This window comes from Chlorocebus sabaeus, chromosome 3, assembly GCF_047675955.1.
Source record: "Chlorocebus sabaeus isolate Y175 chromosome 3, mChlSab1.0.hap1, whole genome shotgun sequence".
NCBI classification, from domain to species: Eukaryota; Metazoa; Chordata; class Mammalia; order Primates; family Cercopithecidae; genus Chlorocebus; species Chlorocebus sabaeus.
This window is the reverse complement of record NC_132906.1, coordinates 14631910-14645408: the sequence shown is the minus strand read 5'-3', so window position 1 is coordinate 14645408 and position 13499 is coordinate 14631910. Positions and strand designations below refer to the sequence as shown.

The 13499-nt window shown below is 42.4% G+C and overlaps 1 protein-coding gene across 6 annotated transcripts in view; it reads left to right on the top strand.

Moving 5' to 3' along the window:
• Positions 1 to 13499, top strand: part of DCLK1 (doublecortin like kinase 1) — a 351515-nt gene that overhangs the window by 232374 nt on the left and 105642 nt on the right. The gene's annotated exons all lie outside the window — the stretch shown is intronic.

Genomic DNA, 13499 nt, shown 5'->3' with positions numbered 1-13499 from the left:
CTCCAGGAGAACTTTTTCATTCATAAATTTTCATTGCATATGTATGTGTGAACATGCTTTCTTCTGAAGGATTCTTTTTTTTTTTTTTTTTTTTTATTGAGACAAGATCTTACTATGCTGTCCAAGTTTGAAGTCCTGGGCTCAAGAGCTCCTCCCACCTCAGTCTCCTGAGTAGCTGAGACTATAGGTGCTTGCCACAGTGTCTGGCTTGAAAACTTCTGTTTTTATTGGTATAACTCTGTCCTTAAGAAAATAATCTAGCCACATGACATAGGTGATTAAATTATGCTCACAAGATCAGTTCCTGGATAATTGTTTGCCTTTGGTTTTTCACAGAATAGGAAACTGGAAGTTTTGTTTTTAAAATGATACTAATGGCCGTTCTCTTCAAACAGAATTTCCCAAATTCCCGTTTCCTCATCGGGCTTTCCCACCCAGTCTCTTCCTTCAAAGCAACTTCCTCTAAGCCAGGTGACAGGAGAGGGCTGAGAAGCAAGTCCAGCCTCCCTTGGGAATTGTGAACAACCAGATCATGCGCCGGAAATCCAGACAACAGGACAGCAGGTCACTTACATGATGGCAGATATGTTGGCTGATTGTGAACGGCTTTAAGAGGTTCTACCTTGTACTTAAAGACCCACTAGAGCTGTTTAAATATGCAAGTCCAGCCTAACACTGAGATGTTTCCCAAGAATGTCCATTCCTACTTGATTCAGTCATTTTCAGGTGTTCTAACCTCACCTCCCTGCCCACTCAAACAGGTCACCTGTGGCACTTGGATCACCTGTAATTTCCCCAAGCAATTTACTAACATGTAGCATTGTTAGCAAGTATATCACTTATGTGACTGACAACTGTAGGTAGCTGGATTTATGTATGCAGACAGAGTCTCATTTTGCCACAAATATAAGCAACGTAGAACTATTTCTTCTTTCCAGTTGGATTGCAACTAACGTTTAGGGCAGTTGGAATTCAGCTAAAAACACAGTTGCTTTCTTAGCAGAGAATGACTGAAAGAGGACTGGCCATGGGGAAGCTTAGAATCTACTGAAGCTCCTAGCAAGTGTAGCTTCTAGAAATTTACCTTTTACTCATACTGAACCTGTGAGACTTTGTCTCCGGGTTTTCTAAATGTTTTATCCTATTTAATCTTTAAATGAAATAACCTGACTTGCTGTTTTCTCTGGAGCAGTGAAAATGTCAGGAAAACTACTGACAGACTCCACAAAAGCTATCCTAACATGTGGGCGTTGTCTGGTTCATGTACCGAGTTATGATAAAAAGGAAAGAATTTATTTTATCCCTGTTTCCTGAGTTCTCTCATGCTGCTTTCTTCAAAGAGTAGCCTAGAAACCCATAGGCATAACTGAGTCACCAGAAACTAATTCATATGCAGCACTTAATTGCATTTCTCCAGTGGCTCTCACACGTGGCACTCTTCCGAACGCTTTTAGAAAAGTGGCATTGCTTGTGCGACATCGGGGTGAGCTTTTTCTAACATCCTTTGCTTCTTTCGGATAGGTATTTCTGCAATCTCCCAAGAAGTCGTTAATTCTAAAGCCTGCCAATATTTAGAGCAATATCTAAACCATTGCCCAGAAACATGATTGGCTGCCATATTTTTAAGCAGCCCCTTGGAAAGAAATGAAAGTTTTCTTAAGAAACTATTCGCTGGGCGCGGTGTCTCACTCCTGTAATCCCAGCACTTTGGGAGGCCAAAGCGGGTAGATCACGAGGTCAGGAGATTGAGATCATTCTGGCTAACACGGTGAAATCCTGTCTTTACTAAAAATACAAAAAATTAGCCAGGCATAGTGGCATGTGCCTGTAGTCCCAGCTACTCAGGAGGCTGAGGCAGGAGTATTGCTTGAACCCGGGAGACAGAGGTTGCAGTGAGCCAAGATCATACCACTGCACTCCAGCCTGGACGACAGAGCGAGACTCCGTCTTAAAACAAAACAAAACAAAACAAAACCTATTTTGCCTTTATCTAGCAGCTTTCCCTGCTGTGTAAGAGAATACCTGCTACTACAATTTTACTTCTCTCCTCTAGGCAGTACTATTATTTTAGGTACAGAACATCACCCATCACCATCACCATAGTAATTATTTATTATTGAAAAGCAATCACAAAGTACTCCCAAAGTTTTATTTCTTAAGACTGCACAATCATTATTTTATCATTACTTTTGCATGGTAAGGCCCTGATCATTTTCATTTTTAGATGACAAATCACCAACCTGAGTTATACATAAAAATATGAATTTGAAGGTTTTAGGGTATGCCTACTTTAATGCCTGATTTTTGTGTGTGTTCTGCCAAACACACATTTGTGCTACTCATCAATTCCCTGAAATGGCTAAGTTTCCTGGTCTCTGTGATTGTGCTTATTCCTTGAAAGTAAAACCTCTTGATTAAATTCCATCCCAGTGAGACTTTGCTCAGGAGCATGTTCACATCACTCTTCTTCAGTATCACTTGATCCCTTTAAAATAAGCACAGAGCTTCATTCAGTCTGTCATTTATTATGACATTCTGATTACTTTCTTTACACAACAGTCTGAATGTTTTGTTCCTGGCCTTACAGTTAGAGTTTTTGTTCTTGGTTTCCCACTTGAATTTGTATTTGTTTGTTTATTTATTTTTGTTCTAGTATAGTCTGAAGGGAGAATTTTGTTTTTATTGTCTCTGAGATGACAGTGCAGGCTCTGAGATGATTTTGGTTGGAGAATAATCTTCCCAAGTCTTGTCTTACCTCATTTACCCAAGGTGGATTCAGGTTGGAGGTCCTTTCTCAGGAAAAGCCTTGGCTGACTTCTAGCCAAACACAGATACCTCATTCCCAGCGGACAATCTCTGTTCCCAGTCAAGCTTGGTGCCCACTTCACAGAACACCTGGAAGCTTTCCAGAAGCTTCCTTTATATAGGAGCCCCTCCTTCTACCAAGAGCCTGGTCCTCTTTCGCTGACCTGGTGATGACCTGAACAAGGCAGGCTCACCTTGCAAGGTGCTAGAGAATGTCCCTAGCCAAAGTGACCCAAGATATTGGGCAGCACAGAGCCTGTGGCTTTGTTTTAATGGAATAAGAATGGACCCTATTGTAATCTAAACTATGACGGTCATTATCCAAAACAATACCCTTACCTTTTGTGAATGACACACCTGGAGTTCTTGACTGTCATCTCTGTGTGGTCCCCAGAAACTCCAACCATTTCTACTTTCTCAGGGAGCCCCCTCCAGACCTTTTGACCCCAACCCACTGGGGCATGTGCTAGAGTAGGTTGAGTATTGGGCCACCAAACCAAAGATGCACACTTATCCTTGCTTTTCTGCATGACTGGGATAAAGTCAGGCTTAAAGAAGCCTTACCCAAGGAGACAGTCAAATTTTATTTCAGTTCACATTGTTATGCTGTTTTTATTGTTGTTAGTTCCTTTTGTTCCTTTTTCTTTTCTCTTGGACGAATTCTTCTTCATTTTCTAGCTCTCCGTTCTTGAGTAATTTATCTATTTCTTGTTTCTTATCTAGTTTTCAGATCCTCCCCATCTTGCAGCTAATTAAAACCAGGTGATCATGAGCTGACACTATATATGAACTCTTGTTCCACTTTCAAAGTCTGCTTTCAGCTGGGTCTCAGGAGAATAGTTTGTTGTTTTTGCAAATTTGAGTTGGGATAAAATCTGAAGGAGGACAGATATTTGCTGTTTTTTTCAAAACCAGTTTGTCTTGCTAATTTATCTCCTCATACTTTTTAGTTTAGTCCTTTTTTTTTCCCCAAGTGGCACATTGCACAATTACTTCAAACCCCGAACTTCTGGATTTCCCTTGGTAATTTTCTTATGGATCCACAGGATAATGGCAAGAGCTGTCTGGTCTGTGGATCCACGCCATTGGGATCACAAGGGTTTTTAATTTTTTTGAGTGCCCCAGGTTCTACCTCCAATTAGTCTAATTCAGTAGGTTCAGGGAAGGGCAGGGAATCTGCAGTTTTAAAGAGCTGGGAAGTCTGTCCTGTATCTAGAGGAAGACTGTAGGCCTTTCTAGACTCTTGGTCTCTCCTGCACTTTGGCACATGAAGCCACTGCACTGTGCAAGGCCATCAGCAGGATTCACTCGTCAGTACATAGACAAGGAGCAGATAAGCTGGGATTGCCTGTCTCTCTGCTCCTGTGCAATCCATCCTTAAGCTTTGCGAACTCTATCTCCTCATCATATCCAAGTCGTTCTTTTCTATCCGTTTCTATCACCTCCATCCTAGGCCATGCCACCATCCTTTCTCACCCAGAATAACCACTTTACAATCTTTCCTCTACACACCAGCCAGAGTTCTCTTTTAGACTCACAAATCAGACCACAGCACTGCTGTCTTAGTCCATTTGTGTTGCTATAAAGGAATACTTGAGGCTGGGTAATTTATAGAGAAAAAAGTTTACTTGGATCATAGTTCTACAGACTATACAAGAAGCATGGCACCAGCATTTGCATCTGCTGAGGTCCTCAAGCTACTTCCACTCATGATGGAAGGGGAAGGGGGGCTGGTATGTGCAGAGATCACATGGAGAGAGGAGGCAAGGGAGAAGGGAAGGTGCCAGGCTCTTTTTAACAACTTGCTGTTGGGAGAACTCTTGCTGGAACTAACAGAGCAAGAACACACTCATTACCTCATGGATGGCACCAAGACATTCTGGAGGGATCCATTCCCATGACCCAGTCACCTCCCATTAGGCCCTGCCTTCCACATGGGGGATCAGATTTCAACATAAGGTTTGGACAGTCAAATATCTAAACTGCATCAACTGCCCTTGCTTAAACCCCTCCTAACTTCTCTTGCTTAGAGTAAAACCCAAGCCCCTCACTTGGTCGTTTCAATCTTGACTTAATCTGGTGCCTGCTTGCCTCTGTTTCCTTCGATCTATCCACGGCTGACTTCTTCCTGTGTTCAGAGCTCAGCTTCAACGTCCTCCACACCAAGAGACCTTCTCTGACCACCAGCATAGAGAAACCACTCACTCAGTCCCTCACTGTCACATCACCCTTTTAATTCATGGCAAAGTTCTTATAAACTCAGCTCTTGTTCTTGCTTTTGTTTGTTTGAGGCCCATTTCCTCCACTGGAGTGTAAATTCCACAAAAGCAGGTACCCTGTCAACTGATACACTACAGTATCCTGGCACCTAAAACAGCAGAGACTCAGTAAATATTTGCAAAATGTACGAATTTAAGTTGAGTGTAGAAGTATGAACAGAACATTAACTAGGCAAGGTGGCAGTATTGAGGAATTGTTCCTTTTGCAGGGAAATAAATATTCCAGTGCCCAGAGGCAGGAGGTTACTTAGTGCATTTAAGAAACTAAAATAATGCACCCAAAGAAAAGGGAGAGAGAGCTGAAGCAGGGAGGGGTCTTACAGGCTACTCTAAGGATATTCTCGAAGAGCAACAAAGAGTCCTAGAAGGGTTCTAAGCAGTGGAGCAGCAATAAATTTCGTGACAAAGATGCTCAAGAGAGGCTGGTATCAAAGTGGTGTCATACATATCATAGCAGGCTAAATAGTAGTCACTGAAAGGTTTCAACGTGTAAATGTGACCTTATTTGGAAAAAGGTCTTTGCAGGTGTAATTAAGTTAAGGGCCTTGAGATGAGGGGATTATCTTGGGTTATTCTGGTGGGAAGCAAAATCCTATCAGAAATGTCCACCTAAGAAAGAGGTCAAAGAAAGAACACAGACACACAGAGAAGTCCATGTGAAGATGGAGGCAGAGATTTGAGTAATGTGGCCACAAGCTAAGGAATGCCTGGAGTCACCAGAAACTATAAGAGACAAGGAACAGATTCCCTTCTAGAGCTTTTGGAGAGACTCCAGACCTGCCAACACCTTGATTTCAGACTTCTGGCCTCTAGAACTGTGAGCAAATACATTTTGGTCGTTTTAAACCACGAAGTTTGTTGTAATTTGTTACGGCAACTAAAGCATACACTTTGGAAAAAAGATAAAGAGAAATCAAAATTCAGATGTGCACCGTTATGCACATGAGTCCATCCAATGAGTGTAGGCCCCGCGTAAGCATGAGATTGGAGATGTTCACCTGCTGTTTCCGCAGTCGATCTTCTTTCCCTTGTGAGCTGTTGTCATGATTCTCTAGAAGTTAAAGGTAGGCCTATTTCACATGACATGCCCCTCAACTGAAGTTAGCTGCTTTGTTTTATGGTCAGCTCAAGAAATGGTGTCTATCCAAGTGCCAAAGGACAGACTGGCAGGGAGACAGGGTGCCACTCTCCATGGTGTCACAAGGAATAAATGTGGCCACAAGGAATCGGACATATGAGTAACAGAAAGAGAAATGTACCCAGCCATAGTGCCGGGTGCTGCAGTCAGCTAAGGGAGAGCCATGTGTGCTGTGCACATCCGTGAAGACGGACCAAATGAGAACAAACTAAGGCTATTTATTCAGAGCTTGCTATGGCAAGGAGTCAGCCACCATCATCTGCGCTTTGGCAGGGACTCACAGGCAGGCAGAGGAGTAGGAGTGCTTTAGAGAAGGAAAAAAGGGAAGGCTTTCCCTGCACCCTGATGGAAGCAGTTGGTGTGGGGAAGATGTAGGCAGGCTAACCAGAAGTGGGGCACCCTATGGGATTGGTTAGAGGTACACATTTGACCCTTTCTAGTTGGTGCTAAGTTGGAAGTGGAAACAAAAATTAGGGACGCTGTCACTTATTAAATCCTGGCTAATTTAAGGTCAGTTGTTATAAGGGTTATTGTTTGGCTTCCTGGAATGTTACTAGAGCTAGACCATTGTAATTTGTTATTGATTTTTCTGCAAGTCCGACTTAGAGTGTGCTACCTTCCGGTAGGCTGTCATAGAACGGGGGTTTTTCCTCAGCGGGTTGCTGCAGGTCATGAGTCAGAGTTCTGTTTTGTTACATGGTCTGGTCATTGTTCATCTGTATATTCAGTCTCTCAAGGTGATCAGACATCAGTGAAGACTAACAGGGCATTGTATTTGGGCTGAACAATGTGGAACATACGACATGTGGGAGAAAAGGCCCTTGGCATCTTTGATTTATTCAAACCTCTCACTGAAGACACATGGGTTTTTTATGAGAAGAAGCTCAGAGCCAGTCAATGTGGGCCTTCTCAGTTTTAATAACTGCTTTACTTTCAAAAAGATGAAGATTTGGTGAAGCTTCATCGGCCAATGAAAAGGCAGCAGACCCTGAGCAAAGCCCAGCTGGGAACCCATGGTGGAGAAAAAACGGATGTCTTCTGGGACACATTTTAATGCCAATGAGGTTGGGTTCTTATGGGGAAAACAAATGTACCAACTACACTTGCATGTAGGATTCAGAAAGATAAGACCCAGACTACCAACCAGCAAAAGGGGTACATGTTTGTATTTTTGAGGCAATACTGCCAGGCTTAATGACTAAAGTTGAAAATCCCCACATCTCAATAGGTAAGAACAATATAATCTCTTGCATGTGTACTTGTATTCAATCCAAAATAGTGAGGAACACCATTTTGGAGTTGTTTTCAAAGGGTCATTGCAGAGGTCAAGCGGTACCTGGAAGGGAAAGGACCTTACCTAGAGGGCAGCCTGATCAAGGGCCATGCTTGTGGCCCTTCTGCAACACTCAGGTTCACACACAGAGTGTGGAAGTCTCTTTCTCTAACCTCTGCCCCATGACATTCTTCATCCTCCAGACTCTCAGCTAAGAAACCAAGGCCCCATGGTCCCATGTTCTCAGGATGGTTAAGCAATGGATACTGCTCCAGTTTTCACAGACTATTGGAAGACCTTCGGCATTGTCAGTTGCATCACCTACACTGCAGTGTAGAGCCCAAAACGCAGTTTATGCCTGCCAAACCTGCAGAAAGAATATATGGATGCCTTGTTTAGAGACTCAAGCAGGTGGTTGGTGATGGTTTCATTAACACCATGGAGGAAGAATGTAAGAGTTAATTGAGGTCCCCTCTGGGAAACATTGCCTAATGAAGACATTGGCAGTGGTTCTCTACCAGGGGTAATAGGCCCTCAGGGGCCATTTGGGAATGTGTGGGGATGTTTTTGGTCACATAACTAGGAAAGAGCTACTGGCATCTAGTGGTACTGGCATCTAGTGGGTGAGGCCAAGGACACTACTAGCAACTGGCACAAAAAAGTGCAAATGACATGTGGGAAAAAGGAAAGATCAGTATCGAATTGAGGAAATTAAGTTCTGGTAGAACAAGGAACAGATCAGCTTTTCATGCCTAGTGTCTGCAAACCTTCCTCTTTTTCTGCTTTTCCCCAGGATTGAAACTCAGACAAGGCAACATAAACCAACTGGGGCCCTTGTGGATGAGAGCACTCAGGTTTGACAGAAATAAGATAGTAGGAACTTGGGTTTACCAAGCAATCTCCCGGAGCTAAACCGCCTATCCCTCAGGACACCTGCAGACCTCTGCACTGTTACGTAGGAAAAGATGAACTTTTCTCTTATGTGACTGTTAGGAAAAAGGAAAGTGTTTGGAAAGGAGAATCATTCATACTATCAGAACAGTAGATCTAAGCTGTGATTCTTGAGATGTTAATATAGAAAATCCCAGAGCCGTAAAGCCTTCTGCAGATGTTACATAAGGTTTCAACTCCCAGCAGTGCCTCCAGAGCCCCGTGCAGGTGCAGGAACACGTGGGCGCCATCTGGAGTGCTGAGCTGGGTGTTCTGGAAGTTGTGGTGGGCCAGTGGAAGTGCTGGTTTAAACATACGTCCCTATATTTTTAGAAGGTCCTTTTAAAATCTCAGTTTCTGGGACTTTACTCTCCAGCTAAGTTACTCCAGCTAATGCCTTTGTCTCCAATTCAGTCTGCCCCATGCCTTCTTTTTTACTTTTGTGCTTTATGTATTTTTAAATTTTTGGCCAGGTGTGGTGGCTTATGCCTATAATCCCAGCACTTTGGGAGGCCAAGGTAGGCAGATCACCTGAGGTCAGGAGTTCGAGCCCAGCCTGGTCAACATGGCACAACCCCGTCTCTACTAATAATACAAAAATTAGCCGGGTGTCACAGTGTGTGCCTGTAATCCCAGCTGCTCAGGAGGCTGAGGCAGGAGAATCACCTGAACCTGGGAGGCAGAGGTTGCAGTGAGCCAAGATCGTGCCACTGCACTCTGGCCTGGGTGACAGAACAAGACTCGATCTCAAAAAAAATAAAATAAAATAAATAATAATTAATTTTTATGGTTACATAGTAAGTGTATGTATTTATTGAGTACATGAAATATTTTGATGCAAGCATACAATGCATAATAATCACATCAGGGTAAATGGGGTATCTGTCACCTCAAGCATTTATTCTTTGTGTTACAAACAATCCAATTATACTCTTTTAGTTATTTTTAAATATACAATTAAATTATTCTTCATTATAGTCACCCTGTTGTGTTATCAAATACTAGATCTTATTAATTTTTTCTAATTATTTTTTGTACCCATTAACCATCCGCATTCCCCGCCCCCACCCCTCTGTAATGCCCTGTTTTTTTTTGTTTTTGTTTTTTTTTTTTTTTTTTTTTTTTTTTTTTTTGAGACGGAGTCTCGCTCTGCCGCCCATGCTGGAGTGCAGTGGCCGGATCTCGGCTCACTGCAAGCTCCACCTCCCGGGTTCACGCCATTCTCCTGCCTCAGCCTCCCAAGTAGCTGGGACTACAGGCGCCCGCCACCTCGCCCGGCTAGTTTTTTGTATTTTTTTAGTAGAGACGGGGTTTCACCGTGTTAGCCAGGATGGTCTCGATCTCCTGACCTCATGATCCGCCCGTCTCGGCCTCCCAAAGTGCTGGGATTACAGGCTTGAGCCACCGCGCCCGGCCTAATGCCCTGTTTTTAAAAGCTGTGTTTTAGAGTGTTTGGATCTTGATTGCTTTTATTCCAGACGTGCTGCATGTGGAGTTTGGGGAAGCAGCACTTATTTCAAACCCCACAGGCAGTAGGATGGGAGTCTTACTATGGTGTCAGGGTTCACTCAGAAAACAGGTGGAGTAAAAGAAACAAGATGGGCCTCAGTTCTTACTAGATGCAGGCCCACCCTTTCCTCAAGAAGCCTACATGTGGATTTTCCTGTAATGCTGCTGTGAAGTATGAAAATCATAACATTTCTGTAGAAAGTAAACTTTAGTTGTCCATTACACCAGGATGACTTTGTTCAGCTCAACCAGGCAGATAAGCTGGAGACTGAGGATGCTGGAAGATTAAAACATCATGAGGCAGGAGGTGATGAATCCCAGGCACTGGGGGTGCTCAGAAGGAAGCTGGACCACCACTTGGTTGGAGTGGAGACAGGAGGAGAGAATATTCCTGAGTTAAGGAGACAGTTGACTCATTAACCATTGACAACTTTGATATTCTAGAGGGGCATCTCCCAAGGGGAGGGAAATGAACATGTCGGGGCAACTTATTGGAGAATTGGAGAATCAGAATTGCAAGTTCTTTTTGTCATTGACTTTGTGCCATTTTTATAAAAAGGCTGTGGAACGGAATGTGCTTCCTCACTCTATTTTGCATATAGCAACAGAAAGGAATATTATTCCATTTACAGGCTTCGTACCTTTGCCAAATTAAGAGGAAACTTGCCTTTGTCATCAGGGTAAGGCAGAAAGCACAAAGCATCTACTGCTCATAATGGATTCTTCTAGATGAACTTGTCCATTTCCTGAACAGTTCAGAAAACTGAATTTAGAGTTGAGACATATTAAGAAGCCTCTGCCTAAGAGTGCTTTTATGCTGGTTGGTTTCAAAAAAGAGACTAGAAAAGAAAAAGCATTTCTTGTTTGAAGAGTATTCCCTAGCCAGCATGCAGCATGTCACCGAGGCTGTCTAGGCACTCAAGGGACTTCACCTATGCCTTGTTCAAGATTCTCCAGAAGGAATAAGTGGCCCCTTTGAACGCATGGACACTGTGTGAGCTCAGGTGAGCCACTGGTGCCTGTGGTGGAATTCTGTAACCGTTTCTATTCTTCAGCACCTTCTATAACACTTCAGCCTACCTACCAACTGTTTCTGAGTGGGGGGAGGATCTCTCTAAGTGGAGGTTCTCCTGCCACCGGGAATGTGGCCAAAGAATATGTTCCACCTCCTCCTTATGCATCACCATCTGGGCTGTCTCTCTAAATCTGTCCATCAAAGAATGCCCATTTCTTGAGTTCATGTCCTAGGTGAAGGTGAGAAACAATTTAAATTGTATAAATCCCCAAAACATTTGTAAAGCTAACGTTAGTATAGATCGTGTGGGGAATGATACTTTTCACCTCAAATGAATGTAGGGACTAAATAGAGCAGAGATTTAATTCAATGTTGCTTACTTGCTTGCATGCTATGGGAGGTTCAGTCATCAGAGAACCAGTTCATGAGTTTGATCTGATTTCCTGTCCTTTGGGTAGCCTGCAGTCTTTAGGAACAAGATAAATTACCATCTGTTAGCTTCCTTCAAGTGGCTTACCTACAGTCCTTCGGTGTCATCTTTCTTACGGAGTGTCTGGGTTATCCTGTTTCTCCACCACCAAAGGAAATACAGCCCTCTTAGAGAATTGGTCAATGAAATATAAGGGTGCCAAGAAACATCAGAGTAAAGAAGTGATGGCCCCAAAGGCAAATGCCCCCATATGAGAGGGGGAATGGAAGGTACTGCTTTCTTCCTTGCCTGAGGCTATGAAAATGTCCTTTGTGTGAACAAAAAAGGTTTTCTACATTACTGGCCATTTAAATCATATTATTGACAGTGTTTCAAAATTGTGGTTATCAGCTGATGTAAATTTTGGCGTTCTCTCTAAAGCCGTGCAGCATTTGTTCCTCCCTGCATTTTCACCATTATAAAATACAATTCCCACTTAAATTAATCAAAATATGGAAAATCTAAACTTTATCTGGAAATATGGTTGGGGTTTTTGTGTGTGTGTTTTTTTTTTTTATAATTTACGACTTGGCACTGCAATATTCTTCAACTGGATTTATGTTGACCCATTTTAGAAAATGCAGTTACTATAAATCTTTTGTTGCTGTTTCTGTTTTTTGTTATTCAACCCAAGCCTTTGGAATTATTCTAATCCTCAATATGACTCATGAAGTGTCACTTTATCCTAAAGGCAAGTGGTCCAAGAGTTGAAATATTTGTAATTATCTTTCAGACTCCATGATCCTCCAAGCTATTACTTCATTATAACTCCGTTTCTGAAAGATGGTTTGTTTCTTTTTTTTTTCTGATATAATAAACATTTTGATAGACAGGTAGCTTTCGTATCTTGAATTTCTTATTTAATATTGATATGAGAGCAGTTGTTTGCAGTTCTTCCCCTGATGCACCATCACCCATTTTTCTGCCACTGACCATGGACACCAATAGACATTTCCCAGGCTTTTATCACCAAGGAACACCTTGCTTAGGCCACAGCATCAGATACTGGGGTTGGTGAGGAAGCCACCAAACCAAGAAAGTTGGGTTTTGATGCAAGTCATTTCATCCCTCGGAGACTCAGTTTTCTCGGGTGTAAAATGAGAGTTTGGGTTAGTTCAGTGAATACCGAGAGTTCACACAAGTAGTAACAGGATCAGCAGCAATTCAGGCTGATATTTATCTAGCAGCTACTTCATGATTTTTAATATGCCAGAAACTAGTTAGTACCCAATGGAGTATAGGAGTGGGGAGACAGACTACTAAATGAATAATTCTGACTGATTAATAATATGGTGAGAACTCAGTTCAAGAGAAGCAAGGGAAGCTTTGGAAGCATGATAAGAGGCCACAGGTTTTTCTAACACTTCAAACATTTAATTAAATACTTACATTTCTTCTGATAAGAAGAGCTGCTTCACAGAAATACCAAGTTTCTTTTTGGTACTTGGAAAAATGTCAACCGAGTGTGGTAATGTTGGTTGTATCATGGTGACCTGGATTGCTGGTTGGTAGTTATAGCCGCAGCTACCAACTCAGGCACCTGTGCCAAACAGCATGCCATGAACCCTAAAACCAACTTTTTAATGCACATTGTGGATCACAGATGGGTATTATTAACAATGTGTACCATCTGGTAGCTTTCTATTTCAACTATTCTTGCTCACTAGATACTGAGCTTTTAAAATTATTGTTGTAAATATGTGACCTCTGAATGTTCATAACCTGGGACAAAAAGTTCTGGTCATCTGCCCTCATGATCATCTTGATTTTGATTTAAAATGAGAAAATTGAATGTTACTTAATAGCAATGTGTTGCATAAACCAACACTTTTCAAACATGAGGTCCATGAAATAAAAATTAGCAAAAAGAGGCTTCACTGGTGAAAAGACTCCATGCACCACTACCAGATGGTAAAGGTTTTGAGTTCCAAAACTTTGTATTGTTCTCCAGCATGCCTGCAGCTCTTGATGTGTAGCATGTAGTGGCCACGTGATAAAAATGTACCTGGAAGCGTACCAATGGGCCAGCAACATTGTGGCATTCCAGTTTGGTTACTAGTGTACTTCCAAAAGGCTAGGCA